The sequence below is a fragment of the Balaenoptera ricei genome, chromosome 4, assembly GCF_028023285.1.
Source record: "Balaenoptera ricei isolate mBalRic1 chromosome 4, mBalRic1.hap2, whole genome shotgun sequence".
NCBI classification, from domain to species: domain Eukaryota; kingdom Metazoa; phylum Chordata; class Mammalia; order Artiodactyla; family Balaenopteridae; genus Balaenoptera; species Balaenoptera ricei.
In genome coordinates, this window is record NC_082642.1 from 73,567,361 (window position 1) to 73,586,121 (window position 18,761).

General features: G+C 35.1%; 1 protein-coding gene and 1 pseudogene across 1 annotated transcript in view; both read left to right on the forward strand.

Annotated features, from left to right (window-relative positions):
* Positions 1 to 18,761, forward strand: part of LOC132364648 (phosphatidylinositol 4,5-bisphosphate 3-kinase catalytic subunit alpha isoform) — a 90,765-nt gene that overhangs the window by 28,116 nt on the left and 43,888 nt on the right. The window lies entirely within an intron of this gene.
* LOC132365596 (U6 spliceosomal RNA) lies at positions 16,385 to 16,480 on the forward strand (annotated as a pseudogene).

Consider the following 18,761-nt stretch of genomic DNA (forward strand, 5'->3'; position numbering starts at 1 on the left):
TTCTAAATATATGTGCACTTGACAACAGAGGCACAAAATCCATGAAATAAAAACTGTCAGAATCAAAAATAGAAATAGGCAATTAAACATTTAGAGTTGCAGATTTCAGTGCTCTTGTCTCAACAATTGGTAGATTAAGTAGGCAGAAAAACAGGATATATAGAAGACTTGAATAAGGCAATCAACCAATTTTACCTAACTGACATCTACAGAATACCACACCCACCAACACATTCAAAGTGCATTAGAAACATTCATCAGGATGAGCCATATAATGGCCTACAAACATAAAATTTGTTGGTAAATATGAAAGGATTGAAATTGCAGTGTGTTGAAATTATGCAGTGTGAATTAAATTAAGGGAATTAAAAGTCAATACAGAAAGAAATAAGGAAAATTCCCAAATATGGGGAAATTGAATTATGTGTTTCTAAGTAACCTATGGGTGAAAGAAGAATTCACAGGGGAAGTTAGAAAATATTTTTAACTGAATGAAGAAAATATTTTAAGCTGAATGAAAATAAAAATACAGCATATCAAAATATTTGGTATGTAGCTAAAGCAGTGCTAAGAAATTAATTTATAGCTTTAAATGCTTATATACTAGAAAAGAAGAAAGGTGTAAAATCAGTTATCTAAGCTCCTGCCTTAAAAAGCTAGAAAAGAAATAGTAAGTTAAGCCCAAAGTAAATAGAAGAAACGAAATAATAAAGATCAGAGCAGAACTCAGGTAAGTAGAAAACAGAGAAAACCAATGAGATGAAAATCTCAATCAAGTTCAGTAAAATTGATAAACCTTTTAACTAGAATAATTAAGAAAAAAATGTAAATTAACAGTATTAGGAATGAGATGTTATTACAGATACATAGATACTTAACAAGATAATAAAAGAATATTATGAACAACTTTACACCAACCAATTTGACAACTTAGGTGAAATGGACAAATTCCCTGAAAAATACAAATGACCAAAAACTGACTCAAGAAGAAATAGAAAATCTAAATAGACCTATATAGAATAAGGAAATTCAGTTAGTAATTAAAAACCTTCCAACAACAAAAAAATTCAGGCCAGTGGCATAATTGGTAATTCTATCAAACACTGAAGAAAGAAAAAATATAATTCCTATCCAGATTTTCAGAAAATATAGGTGTAAGGAGAACATCACAACTCATTTTATGAGGCCAGTATTACCTGGATACCAAAGCCAAAGAAAGACATTGCAAGAAAAGAAAACTAGCAGCAAATATTCCTCATGAACATAGACACAGAAATCCTTAACAAAATATTAGCATATTAAATCTAGCAATATGTGAAAAGGATAATACATCATGGCCATGTGGGATTTATCCCAACAATGAAAGACTGGTTTAACTTACAAAAATCAATTCAGGGTAATACATAATGCTAATAAGATAAAGTTGAAAAATTGTATGATCATCTCAGTGGATGCAGAAAAAGTATTTGATAAAATTCAACATAAACACATAATAAAGTCAGCAAACTGGGATGAAGGCAACTTTTTCAACTTGATAAAGAACGTCTATGAAAACACAACTAAAATCATACCTTATGGTGAATGATTTTGTTTTTCCAATTAAGATCAAGAACAAGGCAAGGATGTTGCTCTCACCACTTTTATTCAACATTATACTAGAGGTCCTAGCTGATGCAATAAGAAAAAGAAATGAAAGGACACACAGAATAGAAAGGAAGAAGTAAAACTGTTTTATTCACAGCCGGCACATGTGTAGAAAGTTCTAAGGGATCTGCATTAAAAAAATTATAGAACTAATGCATCAATTTAGCAAGGCTGTAGGATACAAGATAATTAACAAGGATTAATTATATTCCTATATACTAGTAACGAACAATCCAAAAATGAAATTAAAAAACAAAACCACATTAGCATTATGCAATTACTTAGAAATAAATTTAACAAAAGATATGCAAAACCTGTGCACTACAAATTTTTGCTGACAGAAATTAAAGAAGACCTAAATTAATTGAGAGTTACATCATGTTCTTGAATTGGAAGACTGAATATTGTTAGGATGGCAGTTCTTATGAAATTGATCTATAGAGTCAATGCAGTTTCAATCAAAATCTTGTCAGTCTTTCATAGAAATTGAAAACCTGGTTCCAAAATTTATATGGAAGTGCAAGGACATAAAGCAGCCAAAAAAATTTTTTTTTAAGTATGAAATCTGAGGACTTACAGTACCTGAGTTTTTGGACTTGCTGTAAAGCTACAGTAGTCAATATAGTACAGTATCGGCATAAGGATTGATATATAGATGGATGGGGAGAAAATGAGAGTCTAGAAATAGAACCATGCTTAATGTAATTGATTTTTTACAAAGACACCAAGGTAATTCAAGGAGGAAGGAATAATCTTTTCAAAAAACGGTGCTAGGATGACTAGATATCCATATGGAGGAATTTTTAAAATTCTTAACACTATCTTCACACTAAACCCAAAAATTTATTCAAAATGGATCCTAGACCTAAACATAAATGATAAAAAAATAATCATGCTAAGTGAAAGAAGCTAGACACAAAAGATTACATACTGTATGATTCCATTTATATAAATCTCTAGAATAAGCAAAGCTATCGTGACAGAAACCAGGTTATTAGTTACCGAGGACCTGGGGTAGGAGTGGAGATGGACTGTAAAGTAAGAAAACTTTTCGGGATAAGTAATTAAAGTGTTTTTAACTTGATTGTGGTGGTAGTTTTCGCAACTGTGTACATTTGCCAAGACTCATCGAATTGAATTTTAAGTTATACCTCAAATAAAGCTGAAATAAAAATAATACAATCATGTATTTTTAAAATACTATGAAAAGTTAATAAAAACAGCAGTTTACTACCCCTCGTTTCTCCTGTCCTGTCCCCCTAACCTGTCTTGTCCCATGTCATTCTTCAGAAAAACCATTTTCAACTGTTTTATCTACTTCTTCTATTTACCACCTTATAATAATGGGGTATATATACTCATATCTCTTGGTCCACCAATATTTAACATACATTGATTTCCTCTTATAACATGATTTTAACTCTCAATGCCTTTCTTCACCTTATCTTGTCATCCTGATGTATTTAATTATTACTGGTTAACCATACGTAGTGTTTTCATTATTATGACCATAAAAGTATTGTTCAACAGTGAAGCAAACAACGCATATGATTATGTCTTTTCTGGTACAACTTTTGTTGTTGTTGCTGTTTTAATTAAATAATTACCTCAGTTTAAAATTTTGCTTAGTTAAGGTTGCATCTGAGTCTGTCTTCTCAGAGGCTTCAAACCATCTTTGTGATAATAACTTTCACCTGTAGGATAAGTAGCTTGGTTATTTTCCTAAGATACCTTCCTAGAGCCTTCAATTTTTCTGATTTAATCTTCACTGCCCTCTAGGTCTGTTTCACAGCTGTTGTCTTACGACTTCTCTTTGCTCTTATCCTGGAAATTCCCTACCCCTGCTTCCTGTGTTGGAGGCTTGATTTCCCATGTCCCATACCTTCATGGTGTACCCTCTCATTTACAGTACCATACCCTCTAGTGGCTTCCTGAAAAGGGATAACTGAAGGGTAAATTGTTTGAGATTTTACATACCTGAATATGTCATAGTCTACTCCTGTTGTTATGTGGATACTTTTGGTGAGCATAGAATTCTAGATTGAAAATCATTTTTACTCAGAATGTTTAAAGTATTGCAGCTATAATATATTCTGGCTTCCCGTTTTGCTATTGCATGATCTAGTGCCATTCTGGCTCCTGATCTTTTATTTGGCTTGTGTGGGGGGTTGGGGGGTAGGGGGGTGTCTTTAGAAGTTATTATTATCTTCCCTTCAGGCCTGGTGTTCTGAAATTTTATGGCACTGTATCTTGGTGTGGGTCTCTTCCTTTATTGTGCTATGCACTCAGTAGGTCCTTGCTTTCTGCAGACTTACATCCTTCAGTTCTTGGACATTTTCTTGCCTTTCTTTTTTGATATTTTCTCTCTTCTGTTTTCATTGTTGTTTCTGGAATTCCTACAAGTCAGATATTACACTTCCTGAATTGCTCTTTCTGGTTTTTTACCTTTCCCCCCTATTAATCATCTCTTTCTTTTTATTCTGCCTTCTGGAAAATTGCCTTGACTTTAAACTTTTATTGAATTTTTTTTTTCAGCTCTTATTCTCTGATTCTTTTTTTCTTACTGGTTCCTCTTCTGGTTAATGGTGCAATATTTTCTCTTATCTGAGAATATTTTAATTAGTTTCTTTGACATTTTCTTCTGTCCCATCATTCTCTTTGTTTCTCAGCACTCCTGTTTTGTTTTGGTCTCTGTCTTTAATATTGGAAGCTTCCTCAAAAGCATAAAGATCCTTGGCTGTCATTCATATTTAAAAAGTATTAAAAGCTGATAAAAAGCTCTGAGTTTGATGGCAGAGCTCTTGTCTGTTAGTGGACTGTGCTGTAGGAAATCCTTAAATGTCATGATCTTTTTCTATGTTGGTCAGTTTTGGCTTCTTTTCTGGAGAAAAATCTACCATCTCTTATGTGGGACTGCTTATATGTTCTAGAGGTTTACTGAAGAAAGGGGCTTTGAATCTCATTAGACTTTCAAGTAATCCTCTGGTTTTAGTCACAACTTTACCCTTTGCTATTTCTGTGTCTATTTAAGTCCAAAGATTTTGAGGTTTAGTTTTTCCAGAAACTATGCCTTCTGATTTCTGAAGGATTGGGAAGTCATTGACTACACTAAGAGGAGTTAGAGACCTGAAGTTCTGATAGTTCCAGGTATTTCCTTGTCCTGAACCTTTCTTTCTTTTTTTTTTTTTTTAATAGATCTTTATTGGAGTATAATTGCTTCACAGTACTGTGTTAGTTTCTGTTGTACAACAAAGTGAATCAGCCATATGCATATACATGTCCCCATATCCCCTCCCTCTTGAGCCTCCCTCCTGTCCTCCCTATCCCACCCCTCTAGGAGGTCACAAAGCACCGAGCTGATCTCCCTGTGCTATGCGGCTGCTTCCCACCAGCTATCTATTTTACATTTGGTAGTATATGTAAGTCCATGCCACTCTCTCACTTCCTCCCAGCTTACCCTTCCCCCTCCCCGTGTCCTCAAGTCCATTCTCTACGTCTGCGTCTTTATTCCTGCCCTGCCACTAGGTTCATCAGTACCTTTTTTTTTTTAAATTCCATATATATGTGTTAGCATATGTTACTTGTTTTCCTCTTTCTGACTTACTTCACTCTGTATTACAGTCTCTAGGTCCATCCACCTCACTACAAATAACTCAGTTTTGTTTTTTTTTATAGCTGAGTAATATTCCATTGTATACATGTGCCACATCTTCTTATCCATTCCTCTGTCGATGGACACTTAGGTTGCTTCCATCACCTGGCTATTGTAAATAGAGCTGCAATGAACATTGTGGTACATGACTCCTTTTGAATTATGGTTTTCTCAGGGTATATGCCCAGTAGTGGGATTGCTGGGTCGTATAGTAGTTCTATTTTTAGTTTTTTAAGGAACCTCCACACTGTTCTCCTTAGTGGCTGTATCAATTTACATTCCCACCAACAGTGCAAGAGGGTTCCCTTTTCCCCACACGCTTTCCAGCATTTATTGTTTGTAGATATTTTGATAATGGCCATTCTGACCAGTGTGAGGTGATACCTTATTGTAGTTTTGATTTGCATTTCTCTAATAATTAGTGATGTTAAGCATCTTTTCATGTGCCTCTTGGCCATCTGTATGTCTTCCTCGGTGAAATGTCTATTTAGGTCTTCTGCCCATTTTTTAATTGAATTGTTTGTTTTTTTGATATTGAGCTCTATGAGCTGTTCGTATATTTTGGAGATTAATCCTTTGTCCATTGTTTCATTTGCAAATATTTTCTCCCATTCTGAGGGTTGTCTTTTCGTCTTGTTTATGGTTTCCTTTGCTGTGCCAAAGCTTTGAAGTTTAATTAGGTCCCATTTGTTTCTTTTTGTTTTTATTTCCATTACTCTAGGAGGTGGGTCAAAAAAGATCTTGCTGTGGTTTATGTCAAAGAGTGTCTTTCCTCTAAGAGTTATATAGTGTCTGGTCTTACATTTAGGTCTTTAATCCATTTTGAATTTATTTTTGTGTATGGTGTTAGAGAGTCTTCTAATTTCATTCTTTTACATGTAGCTGTCGTTTTCCCAGCACCACTTATTGAAGAGGCTGTCTTTTCTCCATTGTATGTTCTTGCCTCCTTTGTCATAAATTAGGTGACCATATGTGTGTGGGTTTATCTCTCGGCTTTCTATCCTGTACCATTGATCTATATTTCTGTTTTTGTGCCAGTACCATACTGTCTTGATTACTGTAGCTTTGTAGTATAGTTTGAAGTTGGGGAGCCTGATTCCTCCAGCTCCGTTTTTCTTTCTGAAGATTGCTTTGGCTATTCAGGGTCGTTTGTGTTTCCATACGAATTGTAAAATTTGTTCTAATTCTGAAGAATGTCATTGGTAGCTTGATAGGGATTGCATTGAATCTGTAGATTGCTTTGGGTAGTATAGTCATTTTCACAGTATGGATTCTTTCAATCCAATAACATGGTATATTTCTCCACCTGTTTATATCATCTTTGCTTTCTTTCATCAGTGTTTTATAGTTTTCTGAGTACAAGTCTTTCGCCTCCTTGGGTAGGTTTATTCCTAGGTATTTTATTCTTTTTGTTGCGATGGTAAATGGGATTGTTTCCTTAATTTCTGTTTCTGATTTTTTGTTGTTAGTGTATAGGAATGCCAGAGATTCCTGGCATTAATTTTGAATCTTGCAACCTTACCAAATTCATTGATTAGTTCTAGTAATTTTCTGGTGGCATCTTTAGGATTTTCTGTGTATAGTATCATGTCATCTGCAAACAGGACAGTTTTACTTCTTCTTTTCCAATTTGTATTCCTTTTATTTCTTTTTTTTTCTCTGATTGCCATGGCTGGGACTTCCAGAAATATGTTGAATAAGAGTGGCGAGAGTGGACATCCTTGTCTTGTTCCTGATCTTAGTGGAAATGCTTTCAGTTTTTCACCATTGAGTATGATGTTTGCTGTGGGTTTGTCATATATGGCCTTTATTATGTTGAGGTAGGTTCCCTCTATGCCCACTTTCTGGAGAGTTTTGATCATAAATGGGTGTTGAATTTTGTCAAAAGCTTTTTCTGTGTCTATTGAGATAATCATATATGGTTTTTATTTCTTAATTTGTTAATATGGTATATCACATTGATTGATTTGCGTGTACTGAAGAATCCTTGCACCCCTGGGAGAAATCCCACTTGACCATGGTGTATGATCCTTTTAATAATGCTGTTGGATTCTGTTTGCTAGTATTTTGTTCAGGAATTTTGCCTTTATGTTCATCAGTGATATTGGTCTATAATTTTCTTTTTTTGTGATATCTTTTTCTGGTTTTGGTATCAGGGTGATGGTGGCTTCATAGAATGAATTTGGGAGTGTTCCTTCCTCTGCAATTTTTTGGAAGAGTTTGAGAAGGATGGGTGTTAGCTCTTCTTGAAATGGTTGGTAGAATTCGCCTGTGAAGTCATCTAGTCCTGGACTTCTGTTGGTTGGAAGACTTTAAATTACAGTTTCAATTTCATTACTTGTGATAGGTCTGTGTATATTTTCTGCTTCTTCCTGGTTCAGTCTTGGAAAATTGTAACTTTCCAAGATTTGTCCTTTTCTTCGTGGTTGTCCATTTTATTGGCATATAGTTGTTTGTGGTAGTTTCTTATAATCCTTTGTATTTCTGCGGTGTCAGTTGTGATTTCTCCTTTTGCATTTCTAATTTTATTGATTTGCGTCCTCTCCCTTTTTTTCTTGATGAGTCTGGATAAGGGTTTACCAGTTTTGTTTATCTTCTCAAAAAACCAGCTTTTAGTTTTATTGATCTTTGCTATTGCTTTCTTCATTTCTATTGCATTTATTCCTGCTCTGATCTTTATGATATTTTTCCTTCTACTGACTTTGGGTTTTCTTTGTTCTTCTTTCTCTGCTTGCTTTAGGTGTAGGGTTAAATTGTTTATTTGAGGTTTTCTTGTTTCTTGAGGTGAGATTGATTGCTGTAAACTTCCCTCTTAGAACTGCTTTTGCCGCATCCCATAGGTTTTGGGTCCTTGTGTTTTCCTTGTCATTTGTTTCTATGTATTTTTTAATTTCTTCTTTGATTTCTTCAGTGATCTCTTGGTTATTTAGCAGCACACTGTTTAGCCTCCATGTATTTGTGTTTTTTACAGGTTTTTTTCCTGTAATTGATTTCCAATCTCATAATGTTGTGGTCAGAAAAGATGCTTGATACAATTCCAATTTTCTTAAATTTTCCGAGGCTTGATTTGTGACCCAAGATGTGATCTATCCTGGAGAATGTTCCGTGTGCACTTCAGAAGAAAGTGTATTCTGCCATTTTCAGGTGGAATGTTCTATAAATATCAATTAAATCTATCTGGTCTATTGTGTCATTTAAAGCTTGTGTTTCCTTATTTATTTTCTGTTTGGATGATCTGTCCATTGGTGTAAGTGGGGTGTTAAAGTTCCCTACTATGATTGTGTTACTGTCGATTTCCCCTTTCATGGTTGTTAGCATTTGCCTTATGTATTGAGGTGCTCCTATGTTGGGTGCATAAACATTTGTAATTGTTGTATCTTCTTCTTGGATTGATCCCTTGATCATTATGTAGTGTCCTTCCTTATCTTTTGTAACAGTCTTTATTTGAAAGTCTATTTTATCTGATATGACTATTGCTACTCTAGCTCTCTTTTGATTTCCATTTGCATGAAATATCTTTTTCTATCCCTTCATTTCAGTCTGTATGTGTCCCTAGGTCTGAAGTGGGTCTCTTGTAGACAGCATATATAGGGGTCTTGTTTTTGTATCCGTTCCCCCAGTCTGTGTCTTTTGGTTGTGGCATGTAATCCATTTACATTCAAGGTTATTACCAACATGTATGTTTCTATTACCATTTTCTTAATTGTTTTGGTTTTGTTTTTGTGGGTCTTTTTCTTCTCTTGTGTTTCTCGCCTAGAGAAGTTTCTTTAGCATTTGTTGTAAAGCTGGTTTAGTGGTGCTGAATTCTCTTCGCTTTTGTTTGTCTGAAAAGCTTTTGATTTCTCCTTCGAATCTGAATGAGCTCCTTGCTAGGTAGAGTAATTTTGTTTTTAGGTTTTTCTCTTTCATCACTTTAAGTATATCCTGCCACTCCCTTCTGGCCTGCAGAGTTTCTGCTGAAAAATCAGCTGATAACCTTATGGGGATTCGTTTGTATGTTTTTTTTTTTGCTTTTCCCTGGCTGCTTTTAATATTTTTTCTTGGAATTTAATTTTTGTTAGTTTGATTAATATGTGTCTTGGTGTGTTTCTCCTAGGGTTTATCCTGTATGGGACTCTCTGTGCTTCCTGGACTTGGGTAACTATTTCCTTTCCCGTGTTAGAGAAGTTTTCCACTATAATCTCTTCAAATATTTTCTCAGATCCCTTTTTTTTCTCTTCTGCTTCCGGGACCCCTATAATTCAAATGTTGGTGCAGTCAGTGTTGTCCCATAGGTCTCTGAGATTGTCTTCAATTCTTTTCATTCTTTTTCTTTATTCTTCTCTTCTACAGTTATTTCCACCATTTTGTCTTCCAGCTCACTTATTCATTCTTCTGCCTCATTAATTATGTTATTGATTCCTTCTAGTGTATTTTTCATTACAGTTATTGTATTGTTCATCTCTGTCTCTTTGTTCTTTAGGTCTTCTAGATCTTTGTTAAACATTTTTTATATTTTCTCAATCCGTACCTCCATTCTATTTCCGAGATTCTGGATCATCTTTACTCTCATTACTCTGAATTCTCTTTCAGGTAGATTGCCTATTTCCTCTTCATTTATTTGGTCTTGTAGGTTTTTACCTTGCTCCTTCATCTGTGACATATTTTTTTGCCATCTCATTGTTTTTTTTCCTTTTTTTTATGAGTGGGATTGTGTTCCTGTCTTACTGGTTGTTTGGCCTGAGGCTTCCAACACTGCAGTTCATAGGCTGTTGCGTAGAGCTATGTCTTGGTGCTGAGATGAGGACCTCTGGGAGACCTCACTCTGATGACTATTCCCTGGGGTCTGAGGTTCTCTGTTAGTCCAGTGGTTCAGACTCAGAGCTCCCACTGCAGGAGCTTCGGCCTGACCACTGGCTTGTGCACCAAGATCCCACAAGCTACCCGGGGTGGTTTGCTTGGGGGTTCTTCCTATCTCCTCGGGCGTCGGGGTCCCCCACCAGCATCCAGCAGGCACCCTAGTTGTGGCGAGATGTGAGCTCTGCGTCTTTCCACACTGCCATCTTGACTCCGCTCCTCCCTGGTCCTGAACCTTTCTGAGGTTCTGTGGGAATTGGCTTGCTTATTATCTATAGACACTTAAAGTTAATATTCCTTACTTGACTTACCATTCTTTTTTCCCCTGTCTGAGCTATTTGTAAATTACAAAAAAAAAAAAAAAAATTAGCCCTTTGTCATATATGTTGCAAATATATCTTCCCAGTTTGCCAATGGTCTTACAATTTGGTTTACGGTACTTTTGCCAAAAAAATCTTTGACTTTTTAGTCATATTTCTCTATCTTTTTCTGTATGACTTCTCGGTATTGTAGCATTAATATATAAATAAACCATAGTTTTCCTTTATATGAACAATAACCAATTATATAATGGAAAAGAAGAACCCATTCACAAAATTAACAAAAAGATCACTTATCTGCAAACAGTTATCTGTTTTAACATTTACCTGTTAATAAACCATAACAGAACTTACATAAAGAAATCTTTTAAAATTCTACTGAGAAGGCAAAAATTTCTTGGACAGGATACAGAAAGCACTAATCATAAAAGAAAATTAGATAAATAGGACTATCAAAGTTAACATTTTTTGCTTATCAAAAGACAACAGGAAGATGAGTAGACATGCCACAGAATGGAAAAAAATATTCTTAGTACTTGTAAGTGAAAAAACACTTATTTCCTGAATATATAAAGAACCTGAAATCAACATTTAAAAAAATCAACTACTAAATAAAAATGGATAAAAGACACAAATAGACATTTTACAGAAGATATACAAATAGCCAATAACACATGAAAAGATTTTCAACATCATTAGTCATTAGTTAATGCAAATTAAAACAATAGTGTTTTAATTTGTGGAGGTATCACTACCTACCCAGTACAATAGCTAAAATTAAAAACTGATACCACTAAATAGTTATGAGGATGTAGGGCATCTGGAACTCTCTTTTATTGCTGGTGGGAATACAAAATGATCAACCACTTTGGAGAACTGGTAGACAGTTTCTTATAAAGTTAAACATAACGTTTACCTTATGTATCAGGAGTTTACTAAGACCAGGTTCGATGGTTTGCTAGGAGGACTCACAGGACTCAGCATGTAGTCATACTCATTGCTGTGATTTATTACAACAAAGGATACAAAGCTCAGTCAGCAAACGGAAAAGGTTCATTGGGAGAAATCCAGGGGAGACCAGGTGCAAGCTTCCAAGGGTCCTCTCCCAGTATAGTCATGCAAGGTACATTTAATTTCCCCAGCAAGGAGTTGTGACAACATGTGAAATGTAGCCAATCAGGAAAGCTTGTTAGAGATTCAGTGCTGCGCAAGTATAGCTTTAGAGGCTGATCCCTCTGCCCAGCACATACCCAAATTCCAGAAGGAAAGCAGGCATTAGACGTAAACCATATTGTTTCCAATGAACAGTTCAGGTACAGTGAGCCACTCTTATCAGTTAGGGGGTGGGAATCCTCCCAGTATCCAACATCCAAATTCCCAGACACTAACCAAGGGCTAGCTTTGCAAGCAGAACTTTTTAAGCATAAGCAGTCAGTCTATACTCTGTAGAACCCAGCATTTCACTCCTAAGTATTCACCAAGAGAAATAAAAGTATATGTCCACTAAAACAAAAACAATAAAAACTGATGTAAGAATGTCCATAGCCAAAACTGGGAATACCTCCAACAACTGAAGACTGGATAAACAAGTTGTAGTATATTTTGGAATGCTACTTGGTGATTTAAAGGAACTGATTAGTGATACATTAACAACATGGATAAATCTCAAAAATAAAGAAGGAAAAGAAGCCAAATACAAAAGAGTATATACTGTGTGATTTGATTTACATGAAGTCAAGAACCAGAAATACTAATCTATAATTACAGAAATCAAAATGTGATTGGGGCATAGAGAGAAGTTAATTGGAAAAGAGCATGAGGGGACATTCTGGGGTAATAGAAATGTTCTATATCTTGTGTGGTGGTTACATAGGTGTAAAAAGTTATTAAAAGTCATCAAACTTAACATTTACGATATAAGCAGTTCATCGTATGTTAATTATAATTCAATTTAAAAATAACTACTGAGGAACATTGAAAAATAGATGTGGAAATACATACTTGAATAGGAAGATTATTTTGTAAAAATGTCAGTTCTATCTCAGCATAAATCAGGTGTTCTTAATCAAAATATGACCAAGTTTTGCTTTGAGCTGTTTTTGAACTTAACAAAATGATTCTAGAGTTCATCTGGAATTGAAAGTCAAGTTTAATGAGACTGTGAGGGACTAGAGGGAAGGCATTTGGGTTGAATTTAAAGAATGATTGAAATGGCAATGAATAGGAATGGAGACTGAAGGAAGATCATGGACCCTATTTACAAATGCAAAGAAGACTGAAGAGAAAAGATTGATCCAATAGGATTAGAGTTTGGAGTGTGGGTGGGGAGGGGGAGAGTAAAGGCAGACCATTGTTGTAATGGTTCATGAGGCTTTTGAATTTGAGCTATATTTTGTAGATACTAGAGATTCATCATATTATTTTAATTGAGTAACGGTATAATTAGATGTATCTTTTAGGTAGCCACTTCTAGTGACACTGTGGATAATGAATTGGGAAGGGGAAAAATTAAATAGTGTATGCTTTCAGGGCTTTTTGCCTTAGTTTATACTGCCCACTTAACCTGCTGTGCCCTCTGTACCTGTCAGAAATCCTTTTCATTTCATCTTATAGAAAGCAATTGCTTAATGAATACTTGTTGAATTATAAACAAGTCATTGTTCCATGTGAGAACTCTTTAGGACCTAATAGTGATAGAGAAGATGGCCAAAAAAAAAAAAAGATGAATTTGAGGGCAGTTTAGTGGGTGTAAGTGACATCATGCAAGAGGAGTTGAGAATTCCAAAGGTTCTAACCTTGGAGATTGAGAGAGTGGTGATGTCATGAAAAATCCCCACATTTGAGTAGTAAGCAGAGTAAGAGGTACCAACAAAAGAAGCAATTAAAGGAGGCCAGAAAAATATCACAGAAAGATTATTTTGACTTTTTATTGAGGAAACTTTGGGGAAAAACTTTAAATCATTTATAATATTAATAGTTCCTTACCTTTGTAATTTTAATTTTTTAATTTTGAAGGTATTTTAACATGAGACATAACATATGAACCTGAGAACTTTTTGACATTTACCATTGTAGAAATATCCACTTTTAGAATGTTCTCTATGTATACTGTATTGTAGTGACTTTGTAATAGATGCTCAAATAGCGAGAGAGAAGTAGAGAATGTGTGAGTGACACATGTGTGTATGTGTCTGTGTTTTGTCCTGGGAAAATGACATCCTGACAGGACAGAAGAACAAAAGAACAGTATTGAAAATAGCTAGAGTAAAGGTGGTTTTTCTGTCACCACACAGCAGATATGGAGAGTGGTAAAAGCAGACAGATGGACAGCTGTGCTAGTTTTGGAGTGTTCTAATAGAGAAAAGAAACATTCTGTTCCTTTTATTCAGAAAATGAATTTCTAGGCTAAATTACTAGTTTCAGTAATAAGTTTCATATTCTGACCAAAGAAACATTTTTTTTTACCCTGGGGATAATGACTCATGCTCTTCTCAGAGTTTTGCTTTTGTGGAAACTAAAGTGCAGTCATAAATACAGCACTGTTATTTGGATCTTAGTGTTAATGATACTATTGTGAGTAGACTAGTGATGGGTAAGAACACTAGTATTGTAAGGCCAGTTGTAACAAAGGAACCAAGCACAGGCTTTAATTAGCTGATTCCTAGAGATGTAAAAGTCGATTAAAAATAAAAACTAATAAGCTAGTTATCATGATTTTGTAGATTATGCTATAAAAATAGAACATACTTTTATCTTTTTTTAAAAAAATACTTCATTGTTTTAAAGACTTTGTGACAGAAGGTAAGTTTCTGACTTCCAGTAGTGACAGTGGAGATACTTTATTTTCTTCTGTGCATTTTTTTCTTATATCACTCAAAATTGGTATGAGAGTATCAAATTATAATCACATAGACCATAAAGTAACTATCAAATAATAGAGATTATTAGTATTGACTAGATAACTTAAAAGTTTATGTTCCAGTTTTAGTTTAACCTTAATCTTGCAATTTAAGAAATAGAGGTTTAAACGTGCTCTTTATGTGCCGTAATAGAAGCTCTCATGCTGAATTTTCACCACATCAGGATTCTCCAATGTGTCCATTCCTGTAATAACCATTATTGAGCACATACACAAAAGTCTCTGTTAATATCCCCCACAGTGTCTCTCTTCAACCTAGGAACTTTCCCGTATCTCTTCACTTTAATCTTTGCAATCATTCTCTTTCTTGAGATACTACTCCCTAGTGAAGGTTTAGAATTTTAGCTCTTTAACTTCCCTTTTTCAAACTTTCTTATGGCTCCCTCTGTGCATTTATTTTAATTTCAGCAAAATTAACTAATGAATCATAATGTGTGAAGCAGTTGTTGGGATAATAATTTAATGACTTACATTCAATAACCAGTTTTAAAGTTTTTGTCAGTTGATACATATTAAAGAAGCACTTTAACTTATTGAATTATAAGGTAATTTATTGTTTAACTTTACGCCTTAGGTGGTCAACTGATGACATATTAAGCAGCAATGGATAAAATGGAAATATTCTACTTACTGATCACTTATTTTGCTGTTTATACACAGTTACACCCATTTCAGTTTGTCATTCTCGTTGCTCTCATGTTAAGGTATAGTAACCATGATTTCCCAGATACTTGGTACATTGTACTGTATCAAGTATACATGAATAGTAAGTGTTTGAAAAGGCAAAGTGAAACTCATCTACTAATATTTCTCTTCCATCATTAAATGGATTCTAAAGTATCTTACCCATATTGTGTTGGCCAAAAAATTGAGTTTTTAAAAAAATATCTATGCTTACATGACTCCACACTGTTGTTGTTATCATTCGTAGGACTGCTTCTCTTCACATCTTGACTAGGTGATGCTTGTGCTGCAGTTAAGCTACCCTCTCTGTGATTGCGCTTCTGGGAGATCTGCATTCCTTTGCTTGCCAGACAGCTATCCTGTATTACTCCAAATTTTGCTTTAGTGAAGTAGCCCGTTTTACCAGATATCAAATACTGAAGTATGATAAATCACTATTAAATTTGGTCAATAATTGCTTGCAGGGGAGTTTTTCACCATTACTAGTATAATACTAAAGTATTCTGTTATTGCCAGAAAATGGAGCAGATGGCAAGGAGTTACATCAGAATATAATATTACTGTTTGGTCTTTATCATTGAAAAAGCAAAATTTTTAAATCAAGTTTCTACTGTATTTCATGTCTTTCATCCAGTGTTGTAGCATCCCTCTTGAACTGTATTGTTACCTGTAGATAGACTTGGGTGGCACTCATTGAACAAATAATACAGTATCTTACATTTATTAGAGTATGGTTTGAAGAAAATGGAACATTTTCAATTAACTCTCTATAGGTTTATTTGATTAAGTTCAGTAAAACTAGGGACTGCTTGTTTTGGCCAATAAATCTGGCATGTGAAATAAGCAGATTAAAAATAGACATTATATGATCATCTTAAGTGAAATTTAATGAAGTAAAATGTGAGTGCCCTATGCATTCTATGCTTTGTATCTATTCGTAGAATGCCAGTAATATATCAATAGATATGACATAAAAGAAAGAATACTTGAAGAGATTACTATAATGGCCTCTAAGAAGGGTAACCAGTTCAAGGAAAAGGGTGAGATTGTGGTATTGGGACAAAAGGATAATAGCAAGGGTAGATAAATAACTAGACAAAAATGTCAGGGACCTATGTATTGATATGATAGCCAAGGTTGTGCAGTACATCTTCGGCCAGATTTCCCCAGTCTAATCTAAATTAAAAACTAAAATATATTTTCATGACACTGTATTATACTGATGCCTAATTTTGTAATACAGCCATTGGGGACTATGCCTTAGGATGAATGAAACTAAAGGTAAGACCCTTCTAGTATTTTTAGTAAAAGTTCATTGGATAGTACCTGTTTCCACAGAAAATATACTAAAATTAGAATGACAGCAGACTAGCATGGTCCCTATGTAAGGCTGATACACACATTCAAGAAGTACTCCATATTTTTAAGTTAATGTTTTTATTTGACTCACCAGCAGGCTGTTTTCCTGCCATAAAGGAAATTGGTGGAGTCCAGTTGTACTTTCTCCTTAGCCTGTGAGTATTCCCAGAATCACCACCATGATCATTGCAGCACATTCCAGACCTTGTCATTCAATTTTGAAAATATTGTCCTTGCAGCAGCCAGTTACAGCAATGATATATAAATATATGCTTTGTTCATTATTTGTGTGTGGTAGTATGTAATAATAGTTACAGACACCATAGCTTAAGTTTAATGACACTGCATAAAACTCAGGAAGTAGAGAAATCCATTGGAAACTGTAGACCATAATGAAGCTTTATGATTGGCCCCTCATCCTCTCTCCTAGATAAGTTTGGCCTTGTGGCAGATAGTACAATCTATAAAATTTGGAATGTTAAGTTGGTCAAAAATGAAAATAATACTACCAAAGTAAAGAGACTTTCTATGAAATATATCTGGATGCAATTAGGTGAATATATTATGTCTGCTAGTACCCCTAGTCAAAGTTGCTAGCTCCAACTTTATTGGATCAAACTAGAGTGAAAATTTACTATTTTGGTATTTAGGTTGGTTTTTTCCTTTCTCTATGGATACTAACTACTTGTTCTGTACAAGGAGGATAGAGCAACTCATTCTACTGAGAAATCTGTAGCTGACACAAGTTTTACTTTGTTTATTATGATAGCATAAGACTTGTTATGCAGGACTCATCTTTTCCTCATTGTCAGGAAAGACCATAAGGTTAATCAGTGGGGTGCAGACAAGTTTCAATACATCTAGACACTAGAGAGGTACCACCAGAAGGAATAGTAATTGACTAGAAGTCCCAATAGTGACCAAATTGTCTTCATCCTATGACAAGGAAATAAGGTGGCTGTTCATTCTTGATAAAGAGAAGAAAAGACAAAGAACAGTGTGAAGCAAATGTTTTCCAAAAGTTCATCTGCCCTCACCCATAGTAGCAGGAGAACTTGAAAGATGACTGTTGAGATATTCAAAGCCATGGAAAGGCTTATGAGGGCATTATGCTAAACCAGAAAGAAACAAAAATAAAAGAGGAAAAGCCATTTGTAAACTTCAGGAGGAGAAGTTCTCATTCCTGATGACTTTCGGAAACATCTTGCCTTCAGCTTATTACAGGTCTTTAAAAGAATCAAGTCAAGTGAGCTAGCAAACACATTGCTAGTGTTACCTTTTTCTAGATGTTTTAATTTAATTAAGATGTTTACTCTAGATATTCTTAAACTCTTTAATGAATTTATCTAGATGGGCCCTGGATGATGTACTCTTTTGTCTCTTCAAAAGAGTACATCCAAGTCCCGGATAGGTGTTAGCTTCATTAGTGTAAGAAAGAGTGAAGTTATGTTTTGTGAAGCCCCCAGGCTTTTGGAAGAAAAAGAGGGGAGAATTAATTTTAATACTGACTTTAAGTTGGAAAGTAGATCCCGTTTATACTTTTTAAAATGAACCCATCGGGCTTCCCTGGTGGTGCAGTGGTTGAGAATCCGCCTGCCAATGCAGGGGACACGGGTTCGAGCCCTGGTCTGGGAGCATGCCACGGAGCAACTGGGCCCATGAGCCACAGCTCCTGAGCCTGCGCATCTGGAGCCTGTGCTCCGCAACAAGAGAGGCCGCGATAGTGAGAGGCCCGCGCACCGCGATGAAGAGTGGCCCCCGCTTGCCACAACTAGAGAAAGCCCTCGCACAGAAACGAAGACCCAACACAGCCCTAAATAAATAAATAAATTTAAAAAAGAAAAGATGACTACTATCTTAAAAAAAAAAAAAAAAAAATGAACCCATCAATCAAGAAAGGAACAGTGTGTAGTTAGCATCATCTATATAACTCCAAGTAATAAACAGACTTTATTTCTGAAATATATGGGACATGAGTCTCATTTGTAAAGGGGAATTAGAAAGGACTGTGAGCCCTATTTTTTGGTTATCATCAGTAATAAGTTTGGTTATAAACTTTGACTTGTAAGAGATTAAGCTTTCAGGACCTTTTCTCTTCATCTTCCATGGGAGCTAAAATTTTTGCGTAGCAGGAAATTGGAGTAACATTTCAAGAACTGCTCCATATTTTGCATTTCTTTGTAGTAGGCCATGCTTCCTTACTGGGCTGTTCCCTTCATTGATCTCACATTGGTTAAATTTTCATGGAGGCAATCAGGTGCATAATTAGGCTTCTGTTTTCACTGTTGTGTTGAAGTATACTCTTGACCCTTAAATGTAAATACAGCTGCCAAACTTAAATATCATA